Here is a 26,421-nt window from a genome sequence, read left to right as displayed (position 1 = left end):
TATGCTAACTTTAGCCTCCCATCACAGCTGGTTCTTATGCTGCACCAAAATATGACTATGCTACGATTCAAACTGCTGCCAGAATCCATAAAACAGTCTCATTTTGCTGACTTGCAAACTCTGTTTTGATTGTGGCACATGGGTACTGCATGTGTGTATTTTTTTAGACATTTGAGGCCCTCGTACTTATTGCTGGAAAACACTCAAGTGTTTCCAGTTGGAAGAAAAGAAGAAGAAAAAAAACTTCTGCAGCCTAAAATTACACTGCTCATAATGAAAAAGCTCAATCATAACTAGCTTTATACCACAAACATCTCCCGCTCAATTAATGTAAACCTCTTCTTCTTTTCTTGTCTCCAAGCTGGAACAACTTGCATGCACATGCACACACACACACACACACACACACACACACACACACTAAACAGGCTCATTCCTCCATGCACTTCATTTCTACTGACTGATTTAATGCCCAAGCCACAAATCCAAACTGAAAACACAAACAAACTGGAAAAAGTGAGCCAACACTTAGTGTTTGGACAGAGAGTGTTATCTGAGAACGCTGCTTGTGCTTTTAAAATGGAAGCACTACACTCCTCACATAAGGATCGTTTACTGGGATCCACATTATATCTACACGTGGCCATGTCTTCCCTCACACACACAGCAGAAGTCTGATTGCATCGCAGCAGCAGTTTCCTGTGAAAAGAACCTGTTTTTTTTCCTCATCTGAGGTGGCTGCAAGTTTATGTTTCCGCTGGTGTGGTTGAAGTCGTAACTTTTTAGGAGGAGCATGGCGGCGCACGTGGCTCGTGCAGACACATCATTCATTTACACTTGACCAACTTGTGGCCTCAGACCTGAAGTGTTTCAAACCACCTCGGGAGGTGGTTTCTAATATATGTATCACATAAACAGAGTCAGAGTTATGTGTGTTGGATACATTTATACTTTTTTAAAATGTTTTTATCTCTCATAGATTCATAGATGTACCTGATAGATTTCTTTTTTTTTGGAGACTTTGATTGTTTAACAATTGTGAGTGACTGTTATTACTCTAGAAGTCATACAGGGAAGGACACTGTTTATTTTTAATAGAAGAAACCTTTGCAGCGCTCTTCTGGATTTGTGCCAAAACAAGCATATCATCTGCTCCACAGATGACATTCATGCTGCATGCCGACGGTACCTGCTTTTGCATTTGCTGGTTTAAAATCCCACTTTTAATTTACAGAGAATAAGTTATTGACAAGGGTTTAAATGCACGTTTCATCTCACCTCATCAATTAAAAGTGTTTATTTCTTTCTGCAGAACGGCTGGTGTCATATAGAATGTCAGTCAATACTTCATTGATATTAATTCTTTTACTTTTGCAGTGATGAAAAACAGAAACAACAACCAACACTAAACAACTGGCACCATCGCCTCACAGCAAGAAGGTTCCTATTTGAGCCTCGGCTGGGCTTTTTCACAGTTCAAAGACATGCAGGTTAAGGTTATGAGGTAATAGATAGTTACAGATTTATATTAAGTGTTCATAAAATAAAGTGAGGTGGATTTAAATCAATACATTGAAGGCAACAACAGAATCTCATCTGATTAGATGATGTTTTATTGATGCAATATCTCTGATAGACCAGAAACAGACAGACAGAATCTTTTCTGGAGGACAGTACAAGGTACATTTGTTAATTTATTGTCTTTTTGATCTGAAATCCAGTCCACCAACATATGTTTAAGTAATGTTAACGTATCCTGTGGAATATCAGATGCCGAATGAGTCACATTCAGATTTTTCTATCATCGTGCATCTCCAAATCACGTGTGGAAGATCTGCTTTTGGAATACTGCCTTTTTTTCTTTTTCTTTTTACACATTTGGGATGTTGTTGAATTTATGCAGACTTAGGTTAACAAATATGTTTTGTGCATTAAAATACGTTCTATTAGTCTATTGTTGTGTGGAAATCAAATTGAGAAAATATGTTGACAAGCCAAAGTGAAGGCCTTATGTGCATCAAACGTTACGTCTCGATTATCTGGATGCCGCAGGTCTTGCTCTGATCATTCAGTTGAGATCTGGTGTTCTTCCTCTTGTGATTCAGGTTGCTAAATTCAAAAAATATTAAGCGGAAAGTAAGTCCCATTCTCTTTTGGACTGTACAGATTATGAGGATTTAAGTGAGCTAATTTTCCATGCAATGGCTCAACGAAACCTCGACATATTCTGGTGTGCAGATGACCAAAAGCTGGAACGGTGGTTTCATTTTGATGTGCTGAAGTTTGCTAACGTTGGCCTGAATGCCTGGAAAATGAGGCGAAATCGAAAGAACTGATTCAGATTTCTGCAGCTCTACAGTATGTACTGTACGAAATGTTTTTGTCAGTGATTATTGTTGTCAACAATGAAGATCTTGAGCTTTGTGAAAGTTACAGAAGCTGCTTCTTTATCTGTCTGAAAATGTACATGCAGCACGCTGGTTCTATGTATGAGGTTATAGTGTCTTGTAACATAGTTGTACGCATGACACCAAACATCAAAATCTCACTCATTCATTCTTTCATTCACATGTTTCATGAAAGGTTTTTTGTGAAACAAGTGAATGTTATGGATGAGGCCATATATGGAAGATGTTAGGCTCCTTGTAGTCCATGGACTGTTGAATAATTGTTTCTCCAGAGAAGATTCCAGAGGAATGTCTGGAAATGTTTGATTTAATCCAGTGACTGATATGAAGATATTTTAGAAAGATTGTTTGGAAGATCTCGTCCAAAGGCAGCTAGGATCGTCTCCCCGTGACCCTGATAAGGAAATAAGCAGTTATGGAAAATGAATTAATAAATGTTTGGAAGATGGTATTATAGCTATTTTTATACATACCTACCTCAGTCCAGTCTTTGAAGGCTGTCTCTTCAGGTTTGGGATGTTAAGGTTGCTCCATAGAGGTGTGCTTCCAAATCAAGTCTAAAGAGTGACTGGGCTATATTATATTATTATATTATTGGGTTCTTATTAATAATGCAACATTGCTTAATACAAACAATACAAATTGATTCAGATGTCATTACCATCAGACTGAAGACAAATCCATACTGATCTGAGCGTGGACATAAAGTAGCACCATCTATCATTTGGAAAGTTCCGTCCATTTTTAAACTACAATGATTTAAACATCAAGTTATATTCTTGCAAAAACACAAACATAACCTTTGACACAGGAAACCACCGTTCACTGAGTATCTTTTTCATTCAACCACACAGTCTGATGTCTGGTAAATTTTCCTCCGACCTTCCTGATGAAAACAGCTCTATTTGCTGTCAGGGCCCCGAGCGACACACACACAGCACAAGTTGCTGGAGGGAGGGCCAGACTTCATTAAAGATTTGTTTTTCCATCCAGAATCCTGCGTGGAGAACCGCCTCACCAGGCCTGCAGAGTTCAAATCTGCACTGCAACCAAACCAAATAAGCCAGGTCCAAGTACCCGCTCCTAAATACAACCAGATGTCTGCCCTTAACTAATAATCAGAGAAAACACAGACCTTTGCTGTGATTGGTCTGGTGGAAGCCCCAGCTGATCAGTGAAAGCTGTCATCCAGAAAACAGATGTGCGTAGAAATTACGCTCACAGCTCGAGGCAGCACTGAAAGGTGAATGGAGCAGAGGTGCAGTTAGAGAAAATAGTCAAATATAGCATGGAAGTGAAATCTGCAGCTGTTAATGACACAGAGAAAAGAGGACCAGAACCAGAGCCCAGGTTCAGGGTTAAAGACGTCTCACCTTTGTTCTTGAGTTATATTACATGCTGAAGATTTGAACCACCTCTCCACAGAATCAACATTTTAATCAGATTCATTGGTCTGAGTAATTAAACTGTTTGCTGTCTGGATGGTGCGTGACATGACAGTCATCCTCTGTGTGGGCAAAGTGAGAGGCACAAAATCAAATTTTACAAAGTGTACCACAAACCCTGAGGCAGTCCTGAGGCTAACAGTGTGTGTGTGTGTGTGTGTGTGTGTGTGTGTGTGTGTGTGTGTGTGTGTGTGTGTGTGTGTGTGTGTGTGTGTTGTCAGGTGTGCTGTTATACTGACAACAAAACTTAAACACACACTTCAACCCTGAGTGCTGAGGTTCCAGACAGACTACCTGAGGACAAAAATGAAGCTTTAATCATTTTACACAAAGCGGCAGTAGAGTATGATACATTATATATAGATGTGATGTCTGATGGACAATTTGCCCTTGAAATGACTGCAGGATGTGAGCCACTAGCTAAACTAAATCCACACTGACCACACTGAGTTTCTGGTTAAAGGGTTGCTTCACCCACAGAAAGACATATGTCCATAGTTGACAGGGTACCTACATGTGGATTCGAGACTGACTCCAAGTGACTAAACTTTGACTCGTACAGTAACTCTGCTGCTATTTGAACTAAATGACTCATGGCATGACTTTGTCTTAATGAGGCTTTTGTCTCCTTTCTTTCTGCTGTTTTCTCCTGTGCACCCTGCCCTCGTGTGTTTGTACCTCTGTCTGTCTCTGTTGAACATTGCGTTTAGTGTGACGGTCAGTACCTTCTCTAACTGTGACAGATGTCCAGCGTCCCTGCTCATCTTAATGGAAGTTACCATTACTCATTAATCATCCATCTTTTGCCATAACTTGCTAATATGTTTATAACTGCGTGGACAGAAGGGCGACCATTCTCAATGTGACAAACACTTTGCTTAATATTAGTGACAGGTGGTCCATTCCTTTATTAATATTTCAGCTCTGACCTTGATAATGAAGTCATATTTCCTGCATGAAACACCCGACGGTGCTCAGTTTCTCTTTATAAATTCTCCTTCTCCTCCTTACATCAAGGTCAAGGAAAAGTGTTTAGGAAAGGACTCAGGACTTTTTTTTGATATTCGACCCAGCTCAACCTTCCTGACTCTGAATCTACTTTTTGGTCCTTGTCTAACTTTGATCTCTCTGCCAGCCACATCATCATGTCAAGCTCTGTCTCATCACCTCACCTGGATCATCTTCACCATTCTGGTCTCTGGTTTGTGTTTCATTTCCATTCAACATAATGCATTTGGACACTGACTTGCGATGTACTCAATCAGTCCAATAGCAGCCAGTGCACGAGTTTGGCAGTAAAGACGGCGGCATGACATCTGTTAAACAACCCATTAGTAACCTGTTAAAGACACAGAATGCAAAAGTTATGATCCAGTTATGATCCAGAATTTGGGCTTGTGACCTATTGGTCCTGACCTGACCTGAGAATTTCTGGTCTTGACTTTGGACCTGTTGGTATTTCTCACATTTAATATTAAAAGCAGTTGGTTGTAGCTTGCAGCCTCATGAACCTGCAGCAAATGGTACCAATCATCCTCAAAGGGAAAGCTAACGTCTGTTTTTGGGGTAGCTCAAGGACAAATGTGGAATATTTTTCTAATATAAGTCACGTGCCTGGCAGAGAAAAGTATCAGAGTACATTCGTCAAAGGTATCCCTTAAAGGGCCCTCTGTTTTGGCTGAACTGAGCTAGATTCCACAGACATGTTACCATAAAGTCTCCCTGAGGAGTTTTCATTTCTTCTCTCAATTTTAATAACAGACTCTTCCATGCAGCACAGTCATAGTTAGGTCAGACCTGGCTATGGTTTGTCTCTTCTTTTCTCCTCCTCCATCTGCTATTACCAGCCCTCCCCCTCTCTTACCTAACACAATTCATTTTTTTATCCAGCCTGCTGCAATTTGTCCTCCAGAATTGGTACAAAGACTCCTGGTGTTATGAAGCGAGTCATGCAATTCGAAGAGCTCCTCATTATGAATATACTAGTTTACACAGCCTGACAGCCGGGCTTGTCTTGCTCTTGAGTTCCCCTGAAGATCATTAATGTCCTGCAGACAGCACTGGTAGGATTACATAAACAGCTCTCGTGATGAAGGCCCCATACACAGCATCGCGACTCTGCAAGCTTCAGAGACACAGCACCTTTCACACTAAGATATCTGCTTCTTTTACTCTGGGAGTTGTCGGGCGTAGACGGGCAGCAGGCATGCTAATTTATGAAAAAGAAGTCCACTGATTCTTATAAAAGTCTCGCTGGACTGATTGCTCTGGTGTAAACAGTGCTGTCCCTGCTCTGCAGATCCAGCCGTGCTCGGCTGCCCTGCAGAGAGTCTACACCCTATATGGTAAGCATAGTAAAAACACTCAGGGTTAGGACCCAAAACAAATTATTCACAGAGATCTCTGTTTATGGAAGTGTCACCATCTTGAAGTTTCACATTTTTGTGAATGTTCCTGTCCTTTGCTGGAGCCCAGCTGCGCAAAATTTCACTCAGGAGAAGTGAAACATTAACCCCAGCGGTAAACGCACATTTGTGCATTCAGTCGTAGCAGCACATCTCAATGCCATAAACTCCCTTATGATCAATATGTTATATACTCGGGATTAAAGTTGACGTCTGTGAAAATGGCACGTGTTCTTCAGCACCTATGAGACCTCCTCAGACCAGCAGATGTTGCTCACCATCAGGTTACATCAGCTGCTCACTTTATTTAGCATGCACGTGTGTTTCATTTGTTCAGCATTTTCCATAAATTGAAGGGGGGAATTTACTGGCGTGCTAACACCTCAGCGCTGGTATAAATCAGATGTGGATATGATGCAGCGTTGTGACCTTGCTGGGCAGTAGAGAGGGTTGCTAGACACACAGACAGTGTTTGGGTGGATCTGCTGATGGGTTACCCATCTGGACCCACCCCATTTATTATGGAGGTCTTGCATAACTGGCCCTGGAAGGCTGGTCTTATCTAAATTGCTAAGACAGAACAAAAATACTCAAACGGTTCTAAATCATGTCTGTTTTTAAAATATATCAAAGTTTTACCTCTCCATTGCAGTTATGTTTCTGGCATATGCAGAGCATATCCACTTATGGTGTATCATGCTTTGAATGTGTTTTATGAGGTGTTACCCAGTGATAGCCCACGTTTCATCCAGTGAAAATGATGTTAGTGGAAGCTTTGGCTAGACCAATGAAAGGCATGCATCATTTTCAAACAAAGAAATGAAAGTCACACACATACAGTACTTATGAAAGAAGAAGTGCCATAACCCCAGTCTTACCAGTCTTACCCAGAATAACACCTGTAGCACAGGATGTGATGAGCCTGCAGGTGGGTGCTGGGGTGGTGGGGGTGGGGCTAAAGAACAGGCAGTGATGCTGATGCAGGGCAACCATTGCATTAGCAGAGCAGAGAGAGAGAGATGGGTGATTTTACAGCTTGAATAGACCACCAAACTGGATTGGATGATTGTGGAGTACGAGGCATGTCACATGTGTATTTGTAGTGCAGCTTGAGTTGTCTGCCTGCCCTAGCTCGCAGCTAGCTGGCGTTGTTCCATTTCTGCCTTCTACCTTGCACCTTTAAATATTTACATTTTGTTATGTCATTCCACTTGTCAGAATTAGAACTCCAATCATGAAGACACAGACTTAAGAAGAGTCAACAGTGTTGATTTCCACTCTTTTCAGTCACACAGTTCAAATCTAACATAATAAGTCAGAGAGCTCAGAAGGCCCACCCAGGCTTCACTGTGTGACCCCGGCTCTGGTCATAAGAAAGAATTCCATATTTTAGGCTCAAGCTGACACCTTCTTATTTTGCCAGAGTGTCTCACTGGCCCTCAGACGTCAACTTTACTGCTTGCTTAAACCTTCATCCATGAAATTTGTTGTTCTCATATAAACTTGCTCGTGTTACAAACCCTCAACATCGCAATCCCGTGGGAAAGACTTAAATGTTCCACCTCCACTGCCAGCTCAGTGTACGTTAGCATTAACTTTGTGTCTGCCTTGTGTAAGCGAGTGAGTCCTGCTGTGATTTAGACAGTTCATGCTCTGAAACACTGACTAGATTCAAACTATTGTGAAGAAAGGAACCAAACTAAATGCATGCTGCCTTGAATAAAGCTTACAGCAGAGAGTTCACATACAGTAGTACATCTTTAATGAATTATACCTTTGCCTCCAGTCAGGTTCCTTTCATTTTATGTTTTCCTTCAGTGGTTCTTTATTGTCAAAGACACAGCCTTGACACACTTTGGTCCTTTCTCCTAACAATGTATTTACACTACGGCCTTGACAGAGTAACGTCACTATTTAAAGGCTGCCATAAGCCTACCTTCATGTGCTGCCTGTGCTGTCTGAGTTCTGACTGACTGGCCCCTCTTGAGTTCCATTTCTGCCTCTCTGCTATTGTCGGCACTGCACCCATCAAGGTCAGCTCTCTTGACTCTGCCGGCTGTTCCTTTGTATACTTACCATGAACACTGACATGAAAGATCTTCTCCTGCTGACTTCCTGTTCCTTTTTTTCTTTTTTTAAAAAGGATGATTCATATTTTCTCCTTCACGGTACACAACACTGAAAGCAAACTGCAGTAGCATGTCAGAAAATAAAACCACTCTGCTCTCACTCAGTCTGGCTCAAAGCTGCTCACAGACAAAATGAAAAAAAAAGCCTAGTCTTTGCCGTTTAATGTGATAAATTAGTTCATAAACTGTCAAGCAAGGAAATATTCTTACACTTGTTTTCTTTATTAAACAGAAAAATACCTTCTGTAAACCTTTTAAATTTAAGTTTCTCTCTTTTACTTAAGAAGATACTGTAATTGTTAAGTCACTGTTAAAAGCACACTTCATTCACACACAACAGAAACAAAATAAAAGCCATCTTGGTTTGTCTCTGTGCTGTTCCAACAATCACCAACTCTAGTTTGGTCAATATAAATCCTCAGTTCACTGAGTTAGTGTGGAAACATTCAGGTAAAATGACAGAAAGCGGCTTCAGTCCTGTCTGTCTGACTTAAACTGATACTGATGTTTCTGATGTGTCAAAAATACATTTTGCCGCTCCTCATCCTCGTACAGCAGTACACTGTTGAGCTTCTGTGCTGATGGAGATCTGTCATGGCCTCTGTGTGGGGTTTGAACCAGGTGTTCACATAGAAACATTGCTATTACTTACTATCTAACTTACCGTTTGGGAGTTGCTGTAAATGGTAAATGGACTGTACTTATATATCTCCTTTCTCGTCTTCTGACCATCCAAAGCGCTTTACAGTACATATCTCATTCACCCATTCACACACATTCATACACTGATGGCATTGGCTGCCATGCAAGGTGCCAACTGCTCATCAGTCGATATATGGGATGAAATAAAACAATAAAAAAGTTGACATTCATCAGCATATGAACTAAAATGTGAGTTACTACACTGTGTCCTCTCCTCATAACGTGGGCCTCCAGATTATATATGTATGATGTGTGCTTGTGAATTCAAAGCAGCCCTTTAAGGCAACACACAGTGCTGCAAATGGGGCAACTGTGCTGCAGTGGGCTCTGTTTTTCATGTCATCAGGGACATGGGCAGTCCACTTTGATTTGACAGGTTTGCTGCTATCCCATTGGGATCTCTGTAGTCCTTCAAGAGCTTCATCAGTGCCCTGCAGAAGTAAAAATGCATCACTCCTGCTCTTCATCTCTGGCTCTGCTGTTGATCTAGATACTTCAGTGGTCAGTTATTCACAGATGCAAAGTCTCTTTCATTGGCAGTATCAAACATTTAGCGACTATCCACCGTATTCCTTCTTATCCATGTGAACTTTTTTCAATGCTCTGACAATTCGTCCTAAAAAGTAAGCGTCCCCTTTAACTTTTTTAATACAGTCTTCATATAGAAAGAATGGTTTTGATGTAAATGTTATACTGTACATAATTACAGGAATCTCTGCACAAAGTTGCCCACCTTCAGTAATTCACTCCAAGGTCTTAAATCTGCTGAGGAGAATAGTGAGTTCTTTTCTTGGATAACAATCCTACTCGTGCCAACTCTCTGTGTTATTTACATGCCTGGAGGGTACTGAGCTAAGAAAAGAAAATAGTGGAACGATACTGTACGATACTGATCTGTACAGGGCGGTCAGATTCAGAAATAAATTAGCTTAAGTTGATACATTAAAATGAGACTTTGATACTGATAAAATATATTCATGACTATTTACAGAATGTAGCGTCAAACCCTCACATTATGCCAGTTTACTGGTCCGCATCACAGACTGATTACAGCATTTGATATGCTGCGGTGCCAAGGAAATGTAGTGTGCTGTGTAAAAATGCAGACCGTGAGCTTATGGCGGCCTCAAAGCGGATGGGACCTTCTCTGCTTATAAACTGCATGGTTAATGACGCCAGCATAGCTCATGTGGTAGCTGGGCCGCACCAAAATCTCCCTTCCCGGGGGTAAACATAATCACGTGGGCAATCATTAAGATTCAGGCTGTGCTGTGTGATCAAAACTGTGGCGTACACACAAAAAGCTCCCCCTGCTCTTATAAAGCATATTTAGACCATTAGATAAGCCACAACTGACAATTAAACTGTTGGCTGGCTCTCCCACACACATTTTCCTGAGCCTGGTTCAAATTTTAAACACAGTCTTTGCATGGAGCAAGCGAGGGGCTGCCTTATCAAACTCTTTAAGTTTTTATAGCTGTTAAAAGTGTTGATTCTATGCAGCAAATGAATCCCGTCACACAGTAAATTGTACAGTTGTTATTGAGCTTCTTTCTGTGCTGTGCTGTGACTTGATCATGCATGTGGAGCCCATCTTTTCTCAGCCAGATGTTACCAGGTTGAGGCCATTTAGCTCATGTGTTTTTAAGGGTGTTAAGTAAAGGAAATGACATCAGTCGTCTTTGGTTTCACACACAGACTACTGTCACATGTATGCTTGCATTCAGCCCAGTAAACAGGAAATGGCTTAACAGAAAAACAAATCATCTAAATGAGCTCCATGAGTTGCAGAGAGCTAAACAGAGTGTATTCTTTTATTGTCACACAGCTAACGGGAAAGATGAATTGTTGGTACAAAATAATTTCCAAAGAAAATCACTGCTAAACCACTTTCTGGGTATAAGTTTTCATTTTTGTGAATGTGGCGCCTGTTACTTGTTCGGATCTTTCATAGCTTTGGAACAGTACACAGCGTTTTCCCAGAATGCTCCTCATCTGGAAGCTGTGGTCTACCTGTTGTCCGGCAACCACCTGCTCTTCAGCGCAGAGCAGCAAAACATCTGGGACCTGGAGAGACTTGGCTGCCTGGTGTAAGCCCAGTGAACAGACACCAAATCATGAGGGGGAGAGGAGAAAAAAATATGGAGAAATAAAGAGGGGCTCACAGATGTTGCTTTGCAGATTAATGCTAATAATCCTCATGCAAGGACAGGAAAAAAATGCTCAGTGATCCAGATGTGTGGAGGAAGCGACTCTCGAGGGGAAACTCCTGTCTCCTAGACGGGATGGAGAGGAATAACTCATCCTCACATGAACGGTGCACACTCTGCGTGGATCATGTTTGGGTTTGTGTAGATCTAAAGATCAGCCATTTTCCATCCACTGTCACCTTATCGAGAAAAACATCAGGACCAATTAGAGTAAATTCTTGCTTTTCCAACACGCAACCTGCACGTTTGCTTTCACAAACCAAAACCACAAGAGCAAAATGGAATGAATTAAACAGTGTGTTCACCTGCACTAATGTGAGCAAGCACGTTTTAAGTAGATCAGGACCTGCAGTTCACCTGCAACAAACAGGTGTTACTTCCACGGCCAAATAGCACATCATTAACTAACTGCTTTCATTTGTTGTGTGTAACAGATTCATTAAAAAAACAGACATTCAGTGTGTGGAATATGCTCCTGAATACTGTTATTATGGTATAGGCTAATGTTAGCATCTCTGTCCTGCTATTTGGATTTAGGCAAATAGCAATGCAACCCCTGTTAGCCCGAGATACCATTGTGTTACTCTTCATCCCAAAAGCCTTCTATATATATATATATATATATATATGAAATAGTTGACAATATGAAAGATAAGCAACCAAATGTTGGAACAAAATAACAGGAACATTATCCATCATAGTGGTATGATGATGTAGTGAGGATGCTAACTTTTTGCCTGTGGCGCACAGCGTTGTCTTCCGTTCGATATCATTAATGTAGCCATGAAACAAAATTTAATTTATTTAATTCCTTTTAGAAGATTTGTCTTTTAGAACAGCTGGAGACTTTAACAACTCAGCCAGAGATAAAGTTGTCCAGTGATGTATTAAGGAGATCTGGATACAGTGCTGGAGGTGGGGCTCCATTCATTTCTGTGGAAGCTGCTCAGTGGTGCATGACGCCAAAAAAGTTCTTTAGTGCATTAAAATACCTGACAACTCGTACATTGTACGACTTCTGCCGGCCAAGCCAGCTAATTTACAGTTTAGCCCTCTGCTAACTTGAATACAGAGAACATGATTTAGTCATGTGGCTGTTCTGGACTTTCCAAATGTTATTGGACCAAACGGATTAAATCCATTAAGTGAAACAAGTAAAACAAACAGTGGAACGATACTGTACGATACTGATCTGTACAGGGCGGTCAGATTCAGAAATAAATTAGCTTAAGTTGATACATTAAAATGAGACTTTGATACTGATAAAATATATTCATGACTATTTACAGAATGTAGCGTCAAACCCTCACATTAACACACAATAAATGATCATGATTCCTTGACACATTCTGTGTTTGTATGGAAAACGTGATACGTGTAGGGATATTCTGGAGCAACATTGCAGTTCTGTAGTTTCTCCAGTAGAATTCAAGACACTTTATTGAGCGTGTTTGAATATGATGTTTACATGTAACATGAAAAATCTGGTATACATGTATAGTTTAATGTCTTGATTTCTCATTTCAGTCACTATGTTACATACAAAGAAAGAAATATTCAGAAACCTGCATAGGTCAAGTGCTTACATGCCGTAGTATCTTAGTTTCCCATATACATGCATATTCAGGCTTCTCAAAGCTGAGGTAAGGCCATACATCCAGGTTCTGAAACCAGGACAAGATGTATACAGAACTGGGTTAGGTTATATCAGAGTGTAGATCATAACAGGGCAGTTAGTGTACATGTAGATGTTAAGGAGACATGAAGCTGCTCTGCATACTTGTGGTGTTCGACTAGACACCTTTTGTTGTTCTTTTCTGACATTTGTCACCTATCTGTATGTAGATGATGGTTGCTGAGGCAAAAGTACACATAATACATTATTTCTCCTCCAACTTCCTGCAACTACATCTGAGGCCAGCTGGGAGATGGAGTTCTTCCATGAGTCCTGGCTCACCTCCAGGGTTTCCATCCAGTGTGTTATGCTTGGTATACCTCCAAAAAGAGGAGTGGCATCGTTCAGCACCTCAAATGATCTAATAATTCATAACAAGACTTGAGCTGGTGATCACTATTCAACAACATAATGAAAGGTTAGGAAGGAGCGTGTTTCAGGTTCCAACATAAACAAATATAAGTCCTGCTTATTAATCAGTTAAATCTGTTCATTATAAGGGGGCAGTGGAGCCATCACTTGTTCTTGCTTGCTAAGAGAAACCTCTCTGGAATTACAAATGGCACAAAGTGTAGTTTCTGCTGCTGCCCGAGATGTGTTCATTGGCACTGTGGAGGGCCCTGGTAACACTGTAGAGGCAGAAAAGGTTTGTGTTGGATAAGAAACAGCAGAGAGAGTTGTGCAATATTAGGCTGAGCTCACCCTGCGTAATATCTGGGATGGGGAGGGACAGAGACTGCAGACAGACCATCAGAGTGAAAGCTCAGAGAGGAATGGAAGGGAAGAGGAGCCAAGCTCCCCAGAGGACGGCCGGTCCAAATCATCTTCTAATAAAATGTGATGAGTGGAGTGTAACTCAGACTTTGTCATAGAGACTATGCTGAAACCAGGGCTCCAAGTGTGTATACATGTGTCAGTGTGTACAGGGGGAAAAAAGACAGATTGTCAGGAGGTCAAACTGTAACAATGAGCTCAGTTTCAGCTCTGCGAGATGAGATAACACACACAACATCATATTTTTCTTGGAGGTTGATGCACTGAGGTCAGTGTAGTTACACTATGCAACAGGGTCATCACCACAAACTTCAGGTGTGCGCACGTACAGACTGGCACTGACCCAGTTCTTTGTAGTTGCACACATGCTTGCCAGATGCACATACAGTATGCTACAAAGTGTACATTTATTCATGCATGCATGCATTGAACCAACAGTAAACGTTCACTGATGCAAGCGTGCACAGACTTACAACAGAATTCAGAGAGGCATATGTTAATGCATATTACACACTGTCTAGATATAATACATGTCACAGGTACTGAACATAATGCAGCATCAGTAAAGACAAAAATGCTGCCACAAATTGCTCCAGGCTTGTCAGCTCATTATCTTATCTTGCTCAGGTAACCACAGAGTGAAGCCACTGAGATGAATTTGCTCATCTGCAGCACCCTCTAGTGGACATAACATAGAAGTATTGTCTACAGCAGGGCAGTAGAACATGTAAATCTTACACAATGATAGTATTATCATAATCATTTGAGATATAGGTGTTTTTATAAGATATCCTTCCTTTTATTCAAAAATACAAGGGGACGGTTAAACGTGTCAACACAAGGAGAGCTATATGTGGGAGTGTGTATGTGTGCATATACAGATATAACATGGGAAGCTGAAAATAAATCAAACTGTGGACATCACCATGTTTTCCCTCTGTCCATCCTTGTATATTTTACGACTGTTTCTATCATTGTTGTTTCTATAAAGTCACTACTGTTCTATTTTTGCATCAATAAATTCAAAAAAGAAAGAAAGACGTGTTCAAATATTACCTGAAAAAGGGAAAGGAGGAAATGATGTGTATACAGCGAGCCATAAATTTGTGCTGCAGCAGCTTGAAAAATCATTCAGCCAAGGGCAAACTCATCTTAGATTTCATGAGATCATTAAATCATTATAATTTCATTATATTTGGATTGACTACATTTTCTACACACACACACCCACCCTCTTTCCCCCTCACTACAGATGTTGTGAGTATCACAGATGTGGTAAGAAAAGACCTACTAGCCAAAAGAATTTCAAGCTAAAACTTGAACAGACATTTCAGGTCAAATATAACTACCTAGCAGGATTTAGACAGAAAATGAGGCCGTTCTTCCTTCAAAGTGTTTGTGTTCTTTGAACTCATGCACACAGTGTACTGAGCCTTCTCTGACTGAAATGCAAGAAAAAAAAAGGTGCAGTATACTTTGAGATGCATCTGAACTTGATTGAACCCCTCCAGCACAGACAGACACTGCAGTAAGAGGGATGTGTGCGCGGAGGAGTGCAGACTGCAACCCACAGCCAAAGTCTGCATTCCACAGCAGTACAGTACAGTCCCGAGAACTGTAGCACATTTATTACAGCAGCTGATGTACAGGAAGCTGCTTGGCTCGTTGCACGTGCTCTTCATGCCAAAGTGTTGGGAATAACTGGCCGAGGCCATCATTTACTGCCATACTACTACTAAAAAGAAGTGAAACTCCTGCACCACCACCACCACCACCACTGTCTGAAAACAAAAGAATTAATCTGTGATATTGAAATTGACATGGAGCAGCCAGCTGGATGCCAACATATATATATCCAACTGGAATGAGATTTCACAGAAAAAATGATGACTCTGAACAACTCGAAGCGTACTGTCATTCTGAGATCAGAGTGCAGAGAGAGGGTTCACTGAGGAGCTAACTTTTCTGGCAGGGGAATCATTAAAACAGTCCCATTGCTTGATTTCCCCTATGGCAGTGTGGCCCTTATACCCAATTGTTTCTCAGTTAAATTGAAAGTGTTGTAGCATGCAAGTGCAACAGTGAGTAATACAGCTGCATGAAAGCTCAAAGACTGTCAATCAATTATCCCATTAGTGAAAAACTTTAGAGAAAGGCCCAAACAGGCCTTGTTTGTCTTGTGTGATTACTAACTCAAGATGACTAGCATGTTTCAAGGGGCCACACACTGCAATGGCTTCATGTAGTCCATTTGAGGCAGCGGACCACGATAACAAGGCGGATGGGGGGTCCCACCGTGACCTCACTGTTACCCAAACCAGCATCTGTTATTTTCTCTTTGTGCAAAAGCATTAACTTAACAACAGAGCCAGGGTCATCCACTATTCTCTTTATAGAGCAATCACGGGAGGCAAAATGTGCTTATTGAAATAATGAGCATGCACATACAACATCTGACACAGACTCACAAGATTTCTCACAGCTTTGAAGAGAACAAACACATCGGTGAAACTTTAAGCATTCTCTTTATTTTCTCTTCCTCAGATATGGTGTGAAAAGAAAACAAATATCATTGCAGACTCCAAAGCACTTCTCGTCTCCAGTGTACAACACTAATCAGCCTGTGTTACTCGCCCAAGGTCTTCCCATTTTTCATTAGCAGTGTTCAGCCCCCTCAGTGAGGCAACATGAAAGAGAAGGCAGAGTGCTCAAAATATGACTTCGTCTTTGCAATTTGTGTCAATCTGGCTTGCTTTAGCGTGTTTACAGAGAGATCAATTCCCAAACTCTGAGGGCCAACATTGTCAAAAATGAATAATTTAATAATGATAACCTTAAACTTTCTGTTTTGCCATAATTGCCTCTGTAATATTCTTCCTGTTTTTTTTTCTGTGCCAAAGAGACATGGCTGGAATCAAAGTAGTGCTGCTTGTTTATTTCACAAAAATGTTTTTTTTAAATGACTTTGACCTTCAGCTCTTACCAGATTTGGAAAGGAGGCTCGCAAAGCTGTTGTCTGTGAAGCTCTGATGTCTTCTAATCTATCCTAATGTCTGCACAGATTTGAAATGACTTTGCTGAAGCATTTTAAATGAATACAAAGTTCACACAGATTAGTTTTCCTCGCCCCCTACTTAGCCCTTTCAATCAGTCTGCCGCACCAGTGAGGCCAACAGCCCAGCACCATACCGCTCTGTTATATCTTTTCCACAACTGACGACTCGTTAAGATCTTGCACAAGTATTAGGATATGAAGATCTGCGCTCCACATGGCTCATCAATGAATTATGGACCACTGCTTTCCAAAAGATACCACAAATCTGCATAGCCGTTGAAAAATTACATCAACATCAAAGAAGTCCTCTTAAAAGAGCAAGTTTAGAAGAATTAATATTTGATAATGCTGAAACCCTGCATAAGCACACAGGCAATGAGTGCCTGATAATCTCTTAAGAATATTAAAAGCCCTAATATGCCATATTTACTGATATTAAGGATTAAAACAGCATATAATATGCGTTTAAAAATCGTTTTGCATATCAAAATACAATTTGTGAGCAGTGATTTAATGGTACTTAAAAAGACTAATTTCAAAAGAAATGGACACAGCAGGCGTCCCTCTGCCACCTTGTGTTCATTTTAAACTACTGCAGGGATGAAGGGGAGAAGGGGTTAAATTATTATTATTATATCAACATAATGTTACTGTACTTGACGTGGTGCATATCACAGTTATGTTTTGAACTTGAATAATGCACCCATGCGATACATGTATACCTGTATAGTTGTTGTTGTTAAAGGTGTTAATGGGGGAAGCCACTGATGTCACACAGGACGATAGGTACTGCTGAATACAGCTCAACCTGTCTAATGTCTACTGTGGCTCTGAAGTAAAGAATAACACTTGAGTTTATCATGGTTATTTCAGATTTGATTGAATGAATATGCATTTGGCCATGAGCTAATGTTGATTCACAAAGGTTTTGAATCAAATTATTGCACAAGCAATATATTAATTTCTTGTCTCAGGGACACGGCTTGTGTAATATTGTGTTCCTAACTTTTCAGTACTTTACTTAAGTACAAAGACTTGATCCATCTCGACCAACTACAACATCAAAATGCTGCTTACATGTTAAGCATGCAAGTAATCATTAAACAATATGATATATATTAATACAACACTGGCTGAATGAATATTTTTTACTTTTGATACTTTGATTACATTTGGCTTTTTGCTTAAATACTTTTAATATGGTTATGTATTTAGGAAAGTACATTTACTTGTAATATAAGAATTTTACATCCTGGTTTTGCTATGTTTACTTTCATAAAGGGGATGGATCCTGTTTATATTTTCTACCTTTTCTGCACTGCTCTACTTATTTGCTGCCTGCTTTCAGATTTCATTGGGCGAAGCACCTCTTTTGACCCTAAAGTCTCTGACCACAGGTGACATTCATGTGCTTTGGGATTATCTGCTTTTGAAATTTTTTTTTGTCCCAGATAGACCGTGTTTTTGTTTTTTTCTGGAATTCTGTAAAGACATTATAACATGTCACAGCAGGAGAAGCACAAGTGTAAGTAATGTATTAATAAATGTCTGGAAAAAAAGGTCATCACTGCTGCTCATCTGATGCAGACACGGGACTCACATTTGGACTAAAGCTTAATTTATAATGGAAAAAATGAATTTCAAAAAGCAAAGAGTGGTCAGGTGTTGACCTTGAATTCAGAATGAGGTCTGAAACAGCCTTCATTAGTGAGCCATTTCACCTGTGCAGCTGTAGAGAGAGATGGGCTATGGATCGCTGCATCTGAGTTAGTGAAGTCAGTAATTCCTCATCCTGTATTGTGCCTTGTGATTCAAACCGGTGCTCTGCCTCTCTTTATTAACTAGCTTCAGTATAATGATGTAGTTTTCTGTGATGTTCCAACACCATGGCTGGAGGCATGAGTTTAGTCAGCAGCGTGCAGGATCAAGAAAAAAAAAAAAAAAAGAAGTGAGCCACTGAAAATGGAGAAAAATGGCTCGCAGTACCCCAAGGTAGGAAATAAATTGCAGACGATAACTAGTGAAGCGAGGCACAAACAGCATAATAAATTGTTTGAGATTTTTGCTCTCATTTTGCAGAGCAAAATCAAACTTTGGAGTGCACAGTTGGCAGGCCATTAAAAGAATTACTTCATGCTCTGAAAACAGAGGGCTTGTGTCAATCCCTATATCTCACACAAAAAGACAACACACTCCTCGCAATTGCTTTGTGTTTTCTGCCATCTAGGTGGGTACGCTGATAAGCTGAGATCAGTGAGCCAAGCACAAATACAGTAAGTGACTTGGAAATAGCTTTGAAACAAACATATCTCCACTGAATAGGGAGCTAAACCTAGGAGTTAATACACACTGGCATGGAGTAGATAAATATTTATGCAGAAATATTTATGTCTTACAGTTTCTCAATATATCAATATTAATGATTAATGATCTGCATTCCACACATTTAATAATTTAGCAAAAATAAATAAGTCATATTTTGCCCACTATAAAAATTCAACAGATTTGGAGAAATTTTAGTTGTCTACAGACTACTTCTTGTTGATAATAGCAGCCACTGGAGCAATGTACTTTCAAAGATCTGTTAGCTGTATACTTGATCTAATCAGTATTTCATATGAATATGAGAATTACTACTTGAATCATCCACTGCACACACCACACACAGACTATGTTTTCCTCAATGCACTGTATGTTATACATAAATCAAAGTATATGGGGAATATCTGCTTTTACCTCATTATGTTTTGTATCTCATATTATCACCAGGATCTATAGTAGCATTTAGGTGCACTGAAAGTGGAATTATAGCAACATCAAAGTTACAATATAACTTGTGCATTATGATTTCAAGTTTAACCTTTAAAAAAAACAAATCCAGACATTTTGGTTGTCTTCATATGTAAGGTGCAGAGGGTAAATGAACACGAGTTCATCACTGCAGCTTCAAAGATGAAGCTAACCATGCTTAAAGCTTGTGTTCATGGAAAGTTTGATGGCAATCATACTGAGTGAGCAAAGAACATACTAACAACATGAAATAAATAACACCTATTCTAAACTACATTGATGATGACATGTTTTTACCCCTCCCACCCTGGCTCATGAGGTTTAAAATGCCTGATGTTTTTTTTCTGTAGAATCATGAAAATAACACTTGAGCGAGAGAAAACCATGCAACAGTATTAATAATGCATCTTCAGCATGCATTCTGCATCATTATTCTACAATTTAGATGAGGGTTAAAGCTCACTGCCTTGCTCGTACAAGAGCAATTGAACATCAAATATACAACAGACGCATATTTTCCCCCAGTGAAACTTACATCACAACCATTCTGAAATTCAGTTCATGGTCACATAATACAAAGTGAACCCTGTCTGTCCTGTCCTGCTTGTTGTCCAACACATACACTGTGGATGACAGTTTGACAGCCTCCCTATTTACACTCATATGGCCAACTTGCACTAAAAACATTGCACTTAGTCTTGCTGCAGTGACTCTACTTATTAGACTGAAAGTAGGCTTTAATGTGATGTAGCATAATGTAACATGTAGTTCAAGGTCATGCACCTCATGTACGAGCTTCAAACGTGTGTTTTCACATTCTCCTGTCCTTCAGTTTGTAATGTTGGATATATTCATACTTTAATATCGTAGGTGAGGTATCAAGGTGAGCTGGTTTCCTCGGACCGGTGGCGAACTACACTGGACATAAGGGGTCGGTGTGCATTTGGGGGTGACGCTCACTCCTCTACCTCCGCCGTGAACATCCCTCTCCTCCCGACCGGAGAGTGCAACCTGCGTGATTTTAAAGCAAAATGGCGACAGTCTAGGAAGAGGGGAGAAGACGAGTGACGGTGTCAGAGTGTGCTGACAAACTTGAGGACACGGGTCGTCGTCGTCGTGAGGTACGTGTTCACAGCCCGCTGTCCGCTTTGATGTAGGCGGCGATGCGTCGTCGCAAGGTACGGTCATTAGTCAGAATGTGTCGCCTCTAAAAACACCGCAGTGACTGATAGGAACTGTGAAAGGTGTAGCCCAGCCTCACCTTCACTTAAACCGCTTCGCTATTACAACGTAAAGTGTTTGTTGGCGCCATTACTGATGCGGTTCTCTCTTTGTGGGTCAGCCTGTGGGCAGAGGAGCTAGCTTACTGTCGCATAGCCTGTCTAAATAAAGTCGTAGCTGCTGGAGGTGGAGGTGGAGGTGGAGGGGGTGTAGTTTGTACTGAAGGACAGTCATTGTATGGGAATCCTGAACAGAGCCACTTTAAATTAGAAAGGACATTAAGTCCGTTGTTACATTGATGATGTTTGTAAGATGCCATTTAAAGCAGAGCTCTATGGTTAGATAGTAAACTTTTACACCTCTTACTTCACCACAGACTGATGGAGACAGTGAGGTGGATGCTGGATGTGGTTGTGGTGTATGGAAGTTGTTAAACGCCAAAAGTGTTTCCAGGAGCTGGTTGAACTCAGATCGACCTGCAAGTCAAAATGAGGTAACACTGCAGGCGCAGAGTGCAGCAAAGCATCACAAGTGATAAATGAAATTCAAATGACAAATAGATTATGGAAGATAAAATACGTCATCATCAACTTTCAGTCCTACACAGTAAAACCAGTATACCCAAATGAACACTGCCAGAGTTGATTTCAACACTTTTAAAGTGTCTCTAAGGGTCCACGCCACGAGTGTTCATTAACTCTTTTTGCAGTGTTGGTACCTTAGCACTAATTTGGTGTAATTCTTTTTGGAGTTAAAATTGAACACTTATTACCAACAACCTGTGTTAGTTTTTCCCAACACTTCTATGTAGTGTTGGACATTAACTCTCTCAGAGCATCATGTGTTAACTACACAAGTGTTAGACCTATAACATTAAACAATAATAAGTCTTTGACGTTGCTTTACAAAGAGTAATAGCACAATTACTCAATCAATGACATTAGTTCTGTTTAATCACAACCTCTATGCTTCAGGACCTGCCATGGAATACATGTGACACTGTGCTTCTGAAGGGGTTATTAACCATTCACGTAACTTCACTCATGGTGCGAAATGCCTCTAGCAACTTTAAGCTACTAGAACATAGTAGAATTAGAACAGTTACACTCACAACTGCAAACAGACATCTGTAGTAATTTGGAACAATTTACTTAACATTCTGAGTGTGGAATTCATTCATGGCACGGTGCTGCAGTGGTTAGCAATGTTGGCTCACAGCAAGAAGGTTCTGGGTTCAAACCACTGCCAGTAAAAAGATGTACAGCGTAAGTGCAACGTCACCCTCAGGTTAATGAAGAGCAGTTTTGAAGCTGCCGTGTTGCCTGTCAATCAAAGCAGCCATGCTGTTAATTCTGCATAACTTTAAGCCCTCATATCATTTGAACAGGTGAGTTGTATATAAATTCACCCTCAGTACAGTTGTCATGAACGGGGAAATTGAGTACAGAGACCAAAAGTGTTTTTTGTACCAGGCTGTAAACATGTTTATTTCTGCTGTGAAGTTGGACATTTGAACATGGGGACTTATGGAGACTGACTCACTTCTGGAGCCAGCTTCACGCTTGAGGTATTACAATTTCTGGCACTTCAGCATTGGCTTTATTTCACACATTTCACACGCAAGGTTGCTGCTTGGTATTACCCTGTAATATCTCATTGATAACTTTAATATCTAATTTAAATTAAATCTAGTTTATCATTAAATTTAAATGAGCTGATTTGTTGATATTTTCATGGCTGTACTCTTGGGGGCTAAACACATGTTGAAAATAAACAGAACGTCTCAAACACATCAATCTGTCCTGGAGGTGAGTTTGTTAAGGCATTATTGTATTAACGTTGGCTCGTAGTGGTGGTTCTGGCCTGCGGTGTATTATGTAGCAAAGAGTTGTGCTTTGTAAAACAGGACTTGACAGTAATGGTCGACAGGAATGGTTGCAAGTATTTTGAGAAATTGGCAACCGATCTCGGCCATGACTCTTTAACATAAATACAAAAATTGGCACAGCAAACAGCAAAACTAAACTAATATGGTTAATATTTGCTGCATTAGTGATATTTAAATATTACTGCATATGCACTGGTACATTTTATTGTGGGTGTGAGGTGAAAAGTTCAACTAAACCAAATACCACAAACCAAAAACTACAAATAATTTAGTTTGGTCTCTGTTAAAGCTTTTAACCGTTCTTTTAAGTCACATTTTTTATCAAGTGACTAAAAATCACAACCACATTTTTAGTTTGGGCAACCATAAGCCAGCCTGGCAACCATTTTTAAAACTTGCATTAATTTTTAGGATTGCTAGATGGCACACTTCTTTGGATTCTTCTATTGTTATTGTTGTGCTGGCTCTGTAGTTTTGTCAGTGAAGAACTTCCATAACGTCGAACCTGAGGGAGTTTATTTACATTGCAGTTGTTATTAGGTCAGCAATGAAGGTTTTGTAAAATCTAAGCGTAAACCTGCATAAATATGTCCCTGCAGGTGTCTAAGGATGAGCTTTCATGGCTAAAGGAATAAGTCAGTGGCAGCTGAACAGCCTAGTGTAGGTTTTACTGCATTAGTACACCACAGAGAGTAAAGGAGTCAACTGCTCGACTCAATAAATCAGATGGTTGAGGCATGTTATCCACAAATTGATTATATGTCACTTGACAAGGTCAAATATTTTAACCAAGATGCCTGAAGTCCCTGAATGCTCAGCATAGCAAACAGTTATGTGTTCTCCATTGGCACGACTGGCTGCTTACACAGCTATAAATGAAGACACCTGGGACTACTTAAATGGGAGTACACTGGCCTGAATTAGCAGCTCAGCTGAGGAACAGCTGCAGAGATGAGATATTTTAGTAATCAGGTGGATCTACCAAGAACATTGAGGTCTGCAAAATATATCAGAGGCAAGGAAATAAGGGCGGCATCACATCGACTGACTCCCCCTTCTTCTCATTAGATCATCTGCATAAAATTAATAACCATCCCAGTCGGTGACGACATATTGAGCTGTTCAGTTTTCTGTGTTCACTCTTATGACATGGAGATGCCCATTAGAGCTGCAAACTGTCAGAAAATAGTGAAAAATGTCCTGGATTATTTCCCAAGATTATGTCAGTAAAGATAGTTTATTATTGTTTAAGACAGAGAAAATATTACACATATGAGAACATGTTTGTCGTTTTTCTTAAAAATATGACGGAGAGTCAAAATAGTTGCTGCTTGTTTTATGTTGATGGAGTGACACTACTCTGACAAACATGCTCTGTTTTTGACATTTATATTGTGGTACATCATTGCCTCTAACAAAAAGTATGCACTGTGGTAATAACAAATGATTGTACTAATTAATGATTATTTTAATTGTTGATTTTGTTTTCAGCAGTTCATATTTAGCCAAAGGCAACGTCTTCAAATTTTTCATTTTGTCTAACCGGCAGTTGAAATTCAAAGCTATTAGACAAACAATGATGTAAAACAGAGAAGAGCAGCAAAACATGTGCCAACGTTGATATTTCACCTTGATACTTTGTGATGTTTGCTCATTTTATCAGATAAATATAATTAGTAATTGATGACATGTTTTAGACGTCCACTGTGGAAAAAAATGCATTACTCGTGAGACTTCAACTGTAAAACATAGTTGAATACAGTGGAATTTAATGTGCTCATTATCTCTGACTGGTGTTGATAACACGTTTTATGTAGCGCTTCCATCCCAAATCCCAAATAACAGCAAGGATTTCTGTTTTTGGAGTTTATAGCAGTTTGTCCACGAGAGGTCTAACAGGGAGATCGGATAGAAGTGATGTCATCTCACTCTGTGACAAAGAAACATTTCATGTAAAACATTGTGTGTGCTAACAAACACTTTATGTTCATTTCTCTATTTTGTTGTTTTCATTTGAACAAAAATCACATGCAAAGAAAACATTTAAAAAAGTTGGTTGGTTTGTAATTATTGTTTTTACACATACAACAGTGAGGTCTGAGGGTCCGCAAACAAATATAAGAGGTGCAATTCCAGTTTGAGGGTTGAAATTAGATGCTGTTTGACATCCACGTGTGAAACCATTAGTCACAGAACCTACTAGTGTCTGCCTACAAGTGTGTTACAACTGATCCTCTCTCACACAACATATGGATTCAAAAATGAACCTGGTAATCAATGAATTGATTAATCAACTCATCTGACTCGAGTCATATGTCCTCATGTTCTCATGTGAATGTATTTTATAAGACTGTCCTCAGGTTTCAGTTATGCATCCCACAACATGGTCTGAATGTGGACTTTGTGAAATATTTTTTAGAATAGCACAGTGATCTGTGTAACGAGCAGCTTCTGAATTTATTAGCAAAGATAAAGAACATTTTCTTGGTGTTTGTCTGTCTGTTGCAGAGCCATGTGGTGGATTCAGTGCTCCAACATAGACTGGTGAGTATGAAGTGTTTTTTTTCCCTCTCGTTAAACATTCGGTGTGGAGATTAATTTTTTTGGATGTGACAAACGCAGGGGGTATTAGTGGAATATCGTGTCTTATTAAAAGTGATATTTTCAGCTTGTGGTTTAGGATTCAGACAAAAATCACAACAAGGTGACCTGCTGTGAAGGGATACACATTAATCATTTGTTTCAGATAGCCACTGAACTGTAGAAACTTAGTGTTGATTGCGTTGAAAAGCCAGAAATGTGTATATTGTGTGGAGTCTAATGCTCTTCCATCGTTATTATAATCACAATGGCAGAGCATAAACCTAAAATGTGACCGTTTCTGAAGAGGTGTTATCATTCAGAGACACAGTTGTATGTCTCCTTACCGGCTTAACACCTGAAACTGTAGCTCAGATGTGTGAAATGCTCTGAAACTATAGCTGGGTGTGATTACCAGTCAAATTAAATCTGAGATGTCAGTTACATGTGTCAATGCTTCCACTCCTACGCTTGGCAGGTTGTAGAGAGTGACAAGCTGGCTGTTGATTATTTTCCAGTGTGAAACAGACTCACTGACACAACTAGTGTTTACCATCTTCTAGTCTTTGTTTAATTTTCTTCAAATGTAAGCCACTATTGTGAATGTAATAATCTTGAAATTATTGCCACATTGTAATCGTACCACCATGGTACACTCATTAAATCAGCAGTCCAAATATCGCTCAGAGGTCTTATGAGGCAACACACACTTCTTCTGTAACTCTGCAAAATATCTATGAAATAGTTATTCTGCCTTATTTTCTACATCTCTCAGTGGCAGCTCCATGCTGGCCATTGTCACACTTTGCATACACAATGAGCTGCATCTTTTTCGACGTTCATATCCTCTTAATGTTTGCATTTTGAATGAGGATCTTTGTTACAGATCCCATTTATAAACTCAATTGTGAAGATTTCTTATGTGTCAGTAAACTGAATATCTTTTGTCTTTTAGACTGCTGCTTGAACAAAATAAACCATTAAAATTTGTCACTTATTGCTCCAGTAAAATGCAAAGGGAAATTTGATTTATTATTATTATTATTGATTAGTCAAGAAAATAATTGTCAGCTTCATAATATAATTGAACTGCTTTTATCCAGTTTTCAGCTGTTTTAGCTACAAATACATGAAGTACC

At 39.9% G+C, this 26,421-nt stretch overlaps 1 protein-coding gene across 2 annotated transcripts in view; it reads left to right on the top strand.

The window, feature by feature from the left end:
* The first annotated feature begins 20,135 nt into the window (after positions 1-20,135).
* znf644b (zinc finger protein 644b) overlaps positions 20,136-26,421 on the top strand; it is a 28,367-nt gene continuing 22,081 nt past the window's right edge. The window contains exons 1-3 of one of the 2 annotated variants that reach the window (XM_027290639.1): positions 20,136-20,771; positions 21,191-21,307; positions 25,211-25,246. The gene's annotated coding sequence lies outside the window, so the exon portion shown is untranslated. The remainder of the gene's footprint in view (positions 20,772-21,190; positions 21,308-25,210; positions 25,247-26,421) is intronic. The other variant, XM_019261959.2, reaches the window with a different exon arrangement.

The sequence above is a fragment of the Larimichthys crocea genome, chromosome XVII (genome assembly GCF_000972845.2).
Source record: "Larimichthys crocea isolate SSNF chromosome XVII, L_crocea_2.0, whole genome shotgun sequence".
In the NCBI taxonomy this organism is placed as follows: Eukaryota; Metazoa; Chordata; class Actinopteri; family Sciaenidae; genus Larimichthys; species Larimichthys crocea.
Note: the sequence above shows the minus strand (reverse complement) of the source record. Positions and strands in the feature narration are given on the sequence as shown.